We start from the raw sequence: 8145 nt of genomic DNA, 5'->3' as shown, positions 1-8145 counted from the left end.
GGGTTACAATGATACCCCTGCAGAAAATCTGTCTAGATTTGAATAAATATGAATAATTATAGCTCTACCTGTAAAACACTTAAAATCTTTGTACAGCTCCTTTTCTGGATGCATTACTCCTCAGCGAGCTAGAGATAAGAAAGTAACACCTGATATACTCTTGTTTGATAGGGCTGACAAACATAAGTCCTTCTTCCCATCTCTCTATGGGAATCTCCAGGCATGTTTGCCCTGTGTACAGCACCTTGTCTATAACTCCAGCTCATGCAGGACAAGACAGTAGTCGAAGAAATGTCAAGAAAACTTGGGCTTTCCTCTTGTAATGCCTGGCAGCCTCAAAATTATTATGATGAAGAACATAAAACAAAGAAATCCACATCAAAGAACATGTTCTTTGGCCCACAGCCAACATAATAACTTACCTACCAACTGTCTAGAATTTCCTTGCTGCAAAACCCTGCATTTTTCTCAGTTCCATATACCTATCTAACAATCTCTTCAAAAATCCCATTGTACTTGTCTTCAATTGTCCCTATCTGCATAAATAATTAACTTGTAATTAACCATTTATCATTTATTTAAATACCAGAAGGGGTTTGTACATTTTGACATGGCTTACTTAATGCAGTGACATGGCCTACTTTATATAATGTTCACATGCATCAAGTAAGCCATGTCTTTGTCTTCCTGTTGAAATGAAACTCCAGACAGGAGATAATATGCAGCAAACCAGTGTTTGTGGTTCTCAAGACTGAACCTGTTTGGAGAACAGATCTCCCCTTTCAGTGGACATTAAGTTCCAAGTTTGCAGGGCTAGCCTACGCTTCTTCTTGATCACTCAGTCCTTTATACAAATGATCAAGGTTCTAAAAAAATCTGAAAGGTCACCAGACACTTTCTAAAATGACACTGCATGGAATAGTGACACCATACTGCTGTTTGTGCCCTTATCACTGCAAGCTTACCAGTGAGAAACATCTCCATTCAATTTTTCCAGAGGAAAAGATCATTTATATTCTGGCATTTCTTATTTATTCTCATTAAGGATGAATGTAACATAAATTTCCTTTCAGTGCAGTTGTAACAATTAACAGCAGGGGTGCAGTGCTGCTGGAGCTCACCAGAGCGTGGCTCCGGCAACTTAGGGGCAGCTTCGGCTCCTCAGGGGCAACTCTGGCACCTCATGGGGCAGCTCCAGCACCTCCTTTGGTGAGCTCCAGCATCTAAAAAATTTGCACTCCACCTGTTAACTTACTCATTTGTACTGATTACCTAAGCTATTTTCTTACTGATAAGAAGTCCTATAATATTGGTTCTGGATATTTGCAGTGATTAAATCTCAGAATTAATGGTCCACGTTAATTGGTTTAACTTCTAATGTGGTTTCACCCTCAGAACCTTCTCCTTGCAGAATGATCAGGCACTTAGATATCAGTATTGAATGTTCCCTCTTGTGAGTAGACCCATTGAAAGATCACTTTTAAATACAGCCTTGTTCAGCACAAAAGTTTAGTCTATTTCTCCTTGTTTAACAATCCTTCTGTGTCTCGTCATCTGATGCAAACATGCAAATTACAATTCTGAAAGGAAAGAATTGAATCAAAAGAACTATTATTATTTTATTTACTACATATATCTCTTATACCATATGGAAAATGCAGTTTTCTTACTATTAATCCAACAAAATCCAGGTATGCTTAATACATAACATACACTATAATTGTATATCCACTGAATATAGTTGAAAATCCTTTAATTTTTCAGTATCAAATAAAATTGCTATGACAGGTTGAGAATATAAAGGCTTTAAATGTTCCATTATTGGAATGGTAATACTACATTTAGAATGCAATATACATGAAATTATTTAACTTTTTTCTGCCATAAGCCAGTCTGAGAGTCACCTTTGTCCTTCACAGAAACCTACAGCACCTGTACAATTCCTAGGCAGTCTCCCCTCCAAGTACTGACCAGTCCTGTGCTTGCTTAGGTTCCAAGATCAGATAATCCCAGGCATATGCAGGCTATATAAGATGCATTTGAGTATATACCAGATATATGCAAATGATTTGCTCCAATTAATATAATTGTACAACTTTAGTATTTACACAACAGCTCCTTATATAATAACAGTGGGTTTTATTGTTTGATGAGATATCAAAAGTGATGAGGGATTTCAAGCTTCACTGCAATCTAGGTTTAACAGAACTAAAACATATTTATATTCTGTCTACATAAGAACAGCAAAATCAAATGAACAAATTAACATAAACTCACATCAAAGTATGTCGTCATTTCTGACGTTCACTGCAATAGAAAGAAAGTGAAGCAGAGACATTTTTTCTGGGTAACAGCTCAACCTCCACAGATGGTGGATTAGAAATGCGTCATTCAGACCAAGACTGCACATTGTATCCGAACATTTCCAAGCAATATTGACATGCTTCCAATAGTGACTTCACTAGGGTTATGTAACCCAGTGAGATAACTCATGGTGTCACCCCCCCACCCCCCCCCATGGACCTCCTCCTGTACCAGACCATAAAGAATCCTTAGTAATGTTTTTTATTACTTGCAAGTCATAATTTCTGTATATCACTGAATGCAATGGTAATAGTAGGAAAATTAAAATTACACCTTTAAATTATAGTATCATTTGCACAGCCTAAATGTTTAAATTTATATAGTGAAAATTCTCCTTCTTTTCCTTTAATTACTACTTCATTCTCAAAAAAATTATTGATATAGGTTCACAACTACTAATTACCACAATATTGTAGGTAAAACACCAGCAAATTTGACAAAAGCAGCGACTATAAAAACACTAAGAGCAACGAAAGCAACAACGCGTGGTTGTAGCGCGTGCAGACGAAATTGTAATTAGGTAATAAATGACAGCTCTGACTGGAGCAAATTAGAAGTTTCAAAAAGTAAATTAACATAGAGTTTTAGCCTTGTAGGTATATTGAGACATTTAAGATGGCCTTATGAAAAATGTTTTTGTTTGTTATAACTAACTACAGGGATAACTTGGTTAAAAAAAATACATTTTTGCTGAAACACTGCACAAAAATTTTATAGATGGTCATTTTGGTGTCATCCCCTCTGATGGTGTCATCTGGTGCAGTCCATACCCCCAACCACCCCACCCCACCACACCCCCTTAATAATGCCTGTGGCTTCCATGAATCACTTTAAGGATATTGTTTATAATTTTATATCCTGAAGCTTAACTTTATTTGATTACATCATGGATTTTATTTTCTTTAGGATCAGAAACTGGAAAACAAAGGCTGTTGAGGTTGTTTTCAATATCTTCTTCTTCTTTGGCTTGGCTTTGCGGACGAAGATTTATGGAAGGGGTAAATGTCCACGTCAGCTGCAGGCTCGTTTGTGGCTGACAAGTCCGATGCGGGACAGGCAGACACTGTTGCAACAGTTGCAGGGGAAAATTGGTTGGTTGGGGTTGGGTGTTGGGTTTTTCCTCCTTTGTCTTTTGTCAGTGAGGTGGGCTCTGCAGTCTTCTTCAAAGGAGGTTGCTGCCCGCCGAACTGTGAGGTGCCAAGATGCACGGTTTGAGGCAATATCAGCCCACTGGCGGTGGTCAATGTGGCAGGCACCAAGAGATTTCTTTAGGCAGTCCTTGTACCTCTTCTTTGGTGCACCTCTGTCACGGTGGCCAGTGGAGAGCACGCCATATAACACGATCTTGGGAAGGTGATGGTCCTCCATTCTGGAGACGTGACCCACCCAGCGCAGCTGGATCTTCAGCAGCGTGGACTCGATGCTGTTGGCCTCTGCCATCTCGAGTACTTTGACGTTAGGGATGAAGGCGCTCCAATGAATGTTGAAGATGGAGCGGAGACAACGCTGGTGGAAGCGTTCTAGGAGCCGTAGGTGATGCCGGTAGAGGACCCATGATTCGGAGCCGAACAGGAGTGTGGGTATGACAACGGCTCTGTATACGCTTATCTTTGTGAGGTTTTTCAGTTGGTTGTTTTTCCAGACTCTTTTGTGTAGTCTTCCAAAGGCACTATTTGCCTTGGCGAGTCTGTTGTCTATCTCGTTGTCGATCCTTGCATCTGATGAAATGGTGCAGCCGAGATAGGTAAACTGGTTGACCGTTTTGAGTTTTGTGTGCCCGATGGAGATGTGGGGGGGCTGGTAGTCATGGTGGGGAGCTGGCTGATGGAGGACCTCAGTTTTCTTCAGGCTGACTTCCAGGCCAAACATTTTGGCAGTTTCCGCAAAACAGGACGTCAAGCACTGAAGAGCTGGCTCTGAATGGGCAACTAAAGCGGCATCGTCTGCAAAGAGTAGTTCACGGACAAGTTTCTCTTGTGTCTTGGTGTGAACTTGCAGGCGCCTCAGATTGAAGAGACTGCCATCCATGCGGTACCGGATGTAAACAGCATCTTCATTGTTTAGGTCTTTCATGGCTTGGTTGAGCATCATGCTGAAGAAGATTGAAAAGAGGGTTGGTGCCAGAACACAGCCTTGCTTCACGCCATTGTTAATGGAGAAGGGTTCAGAGAGCTCATTGCTGTATCTGACCCGACCTTGTTGGTTTTCGTGCAGTTGGATAACCATGTTGAGGAACTTTGGGGGGCATCCGATGCGCTCTAGTATTTGCCAAAGCCCTTTCCTGCTCACGGTGTCGAAAGCTTTGGTGAGGTCAACAAAGGTGATGTAGAGTCCTTTGTTTTGTTCTCTGCACTTTTCTTGGAGCTGTCTGAGGGCAAAGATCATGTCAGTAGTTCCTCTGTTTGCGCGAAAGCCGCACTGTGATTCTGGGAGAATATTCTCGGCGACACTAGGTATTATTCTATTTAGGAGAATCCTAGCAAAGATTTTGCCTGCATTGGAGAGCAGCGTGATTCCCCTGTAGTTTGAGCAGTCTGATTTCTCGCCTTTGTTTTTGTACCATAGGAAAATAACATGTTTTACAGCAGATTTCTACTTTATTTGAAGCCTTTTACAAAATAACAACATTATAGCAGCATAAAAGTAGAAAAACACCTTAATCTCTAGGAAGGTTGACTGAAATTTAATATTTTGTAATGTATTCACAAAGACATACTAAGTTTTAAATCAATCTGAAGTCATAAAGGCAGAATAAATTATGCATTTATGATTACATTGTTCACATTTCTGTATGCAAATAGAACCTTGCCAGACAATTGCAATAAGCCTCCTTCAGTAAAATCTCTTAATCTCTTTCAAATTTGATTCGTGAAAAGAGACAGTTTTTCCGAGCATATGCATTGTTCTTTCAGCTTTCAGCATGTGGAGTTAAAATGCATTAAAGGTGCACATTGTCTATGTATGAGAATTCATCATCAAGCCACTTTATTAAATTATTCACTTAATATCAATGACAATAAATGCATATTTAAATGCAGGGGTATGCTGTAATCACGGCTCATGCAGGGATGTACAAAGGAATTCATGCTATTTGTACTGATTTACATGGGGGAAATCAACTGTAATATATATCATGTTTGCTAATCTGAATGACATATGGGAAATGAGAAAGATGCAAAGGGGCTTCAGGGAGATTGTTGGTTTACATTTTATTCATCAAAATATATTTTCAAATAAAATTATTTTACATTGAAGTTATTTAAAGAATTTTACCAACTGGAACATTTGTCCTCATGGAAAAGGTCAAAGACAATCATATACAATTTAAAAGAGTGTAAATTTACCACGCTTTAGTTCGGATGCATCAAACAAATTTGACTACAAACTGTTCTAGTTCTTATTTTCTTTTAACAATCTGGATGACAATAAAAGTTTACTATCAGGTTAAAAAATCTAAATTGCAATGTTAATTTCTTCAAATGATCATGAAAAATCGTCTCAGTGAAAAGCTTTTTGGGATTTTTTGCAGGCAATACAAATTTTGATCATTTTGAATTAACTGGAAAAATAATATAAGCTGATATGGAAGGTATATGAAATTGAATGTGACATAGCAAATTGCATATAAAATTGGCTTGGTGGTAGAAGACAGTTGTTTTTCAAATTGGAATCCTATAGCCTGTAATGTGCTGCATGGATTGGTGCTGGGTTGTTTAGTGCTTGCCAAATATATCAATGATTTGGAAGAGATAGAGATGGCATGAATAGTAAGACGGCAGATGGTATAGTGGATGGTCTAAGGTTTCAACAGGATCTAGGAAAGTGGGCAAGGGAAAGGCGACAACGGAAAGGCTGATGGGATTTAATTTAGGCAAGTGCAAAGTGATACATTTTGCCAAGTTAAACCAGATCATAAAGCACACAATGAATGGCAAGCCCCTTGAAACTGTTATTGAACAGCAAGACCTTGGGTTATGAACATTAAACACTGACAGTTGTGACACTGGAAGATAGAAAAGTGAAGAAGGCATGTAGTAAGTTGCCTTCATCAGTTGAAGCGTTAAGAGTCTGAATTGGAGTGTAATGTTACAGATGTACAAATCATTGGTTGGGTTACATTTGGAGGTCTGTGTGCCATTCTGATTGGCATACTGTAGAAACATGTGATAAAGCTAGAGAGGGTGCATAAAAGATTTAGAATATTGCCTGAACTGGAGAGCATGAGTTATGAACTATATGCAGATGATTTATTGTTATATATTTCCAATCCTGAAAATTCTATTCCTGCAGTTTTATCTTTATTAGCCCAATTTAGTAATTTTTCGGGATATAAACTGAACTTAAATAAAAGTGAATTATTCCCTTTTAATGGATGGGTTCCTATTTATGATAGTTTGCCTTTTAAAATAGCTAGAGACCATTTTATATATTTAGGGATTAAGATTACTAAAAAACATAAAGATTTGTTTAGGACTAACTTTTTCCCTCTATTGGACCTGATCGGCAGTTTACTTACCAATTGGTCACCATTATCCCTATCCATGATAGGCCGAATTAATGCTATTAAGATGATGATCTTACCTAAATTTTTATATATATTCCAAGCTATACCTATTTTTGTTCCTAAATCTTTTTTTGATAAGGTCGATTCTAAATTGTCCTCGTATATCTGGCAAAACAAGAATCCTAGATTGGGGAAAAATTATTTACAGAAATCTAAACTAGAGGGAGGGTTGGCATTACCCAACTTTAGAATTTATTACTGGGCAATTAATATTAGTTACTTAAGGTATTGGTTGAATTATTCAGAATTATCTCTAAATCCCCATTGGGTAAATTTAGAAATTAAACCGATACAAAATTTTTCAATTAGCTCTATTTTGGGAGCTGCTCTCCCTTTTACTCTTACTAAATTATATAAACAAATTGATAATCCAATGGCTAAACATACACTACGTATATGGTTTCAATTCCGGAGATTTTTTGGCCTAAGTCATTTTATCTTGGAAACTCCTATTGTACTAAATTTCCTTTTTCATCCCTCTCTAATTGATCAAGCTTATTTACTCTGGAAAGTTAAAGGTATAACATGCTTTTCGGATTTATTCTTGGATAACTCTTTCATGTCATTTGAACAATTATCCATGAAATATGATTTACCTCGATCTCATTTCTTTCGATATTTGCAGATTAGGAGTTTCTTAGTTTCGACTTTACCCTCTTTTCCCAATCGGGAGACTACGACTGTTTTAGAGGATATACTATATTCAAAATTCCCTCCAAAAGGTGTGATATCTAAATTATATAATATAATTACAAAAATAAATTCTGGGACTTTTGAAAAGTTTAAAAATGATTGGGAAAGAGAACTCAACCTTCATATTTCCAATGAAAATTGGAATAAAATTCTGCGACTGGTAAACTCTTCTTCTCTATGTACAAAACATTCACTAATACAGTTTAAAGTTGTTCATAGAGCTCATATGTCTAAAGATAAACTCCATCGCTTTTATTCTCATATCGATCCTATATGTGATAAATGTCAATTGGAAATAGCTTCCCTTACACATATGTTTTGGTCCTGTCCCTCTTTACAGATTTATTGGAAGGAAATTTTTTCCATTATATCTACTGTTTTGAATATTGATTTACAACCACATCCCATTACTGCAATTTTTGGATTACCTATGATAGATTTGACTTATTTATCTCTTCCTGCGGATCGTATGATTGCTTTTCTTACACTAATGGCTAGAAGATCTATACTATTGAATTGGAAAG

Source organism: Narcine bancroftii, chromosome 2, assembly GCF_036971445.1.
Source record: "Narcine bancroftii isolate sNarBan1 chromosome 2, sNarBan1.hap1, whole genome shotgun sequence".
Lineage (NCBI taxonomy): Eukaryota > Metazoa > Chordata > Chondrichthyes > Torpediniformes > Narcinidae > Narcine > Narcine bancroftii.
This window is presented reverse-complemented; position numbering follows the sequence as displayed.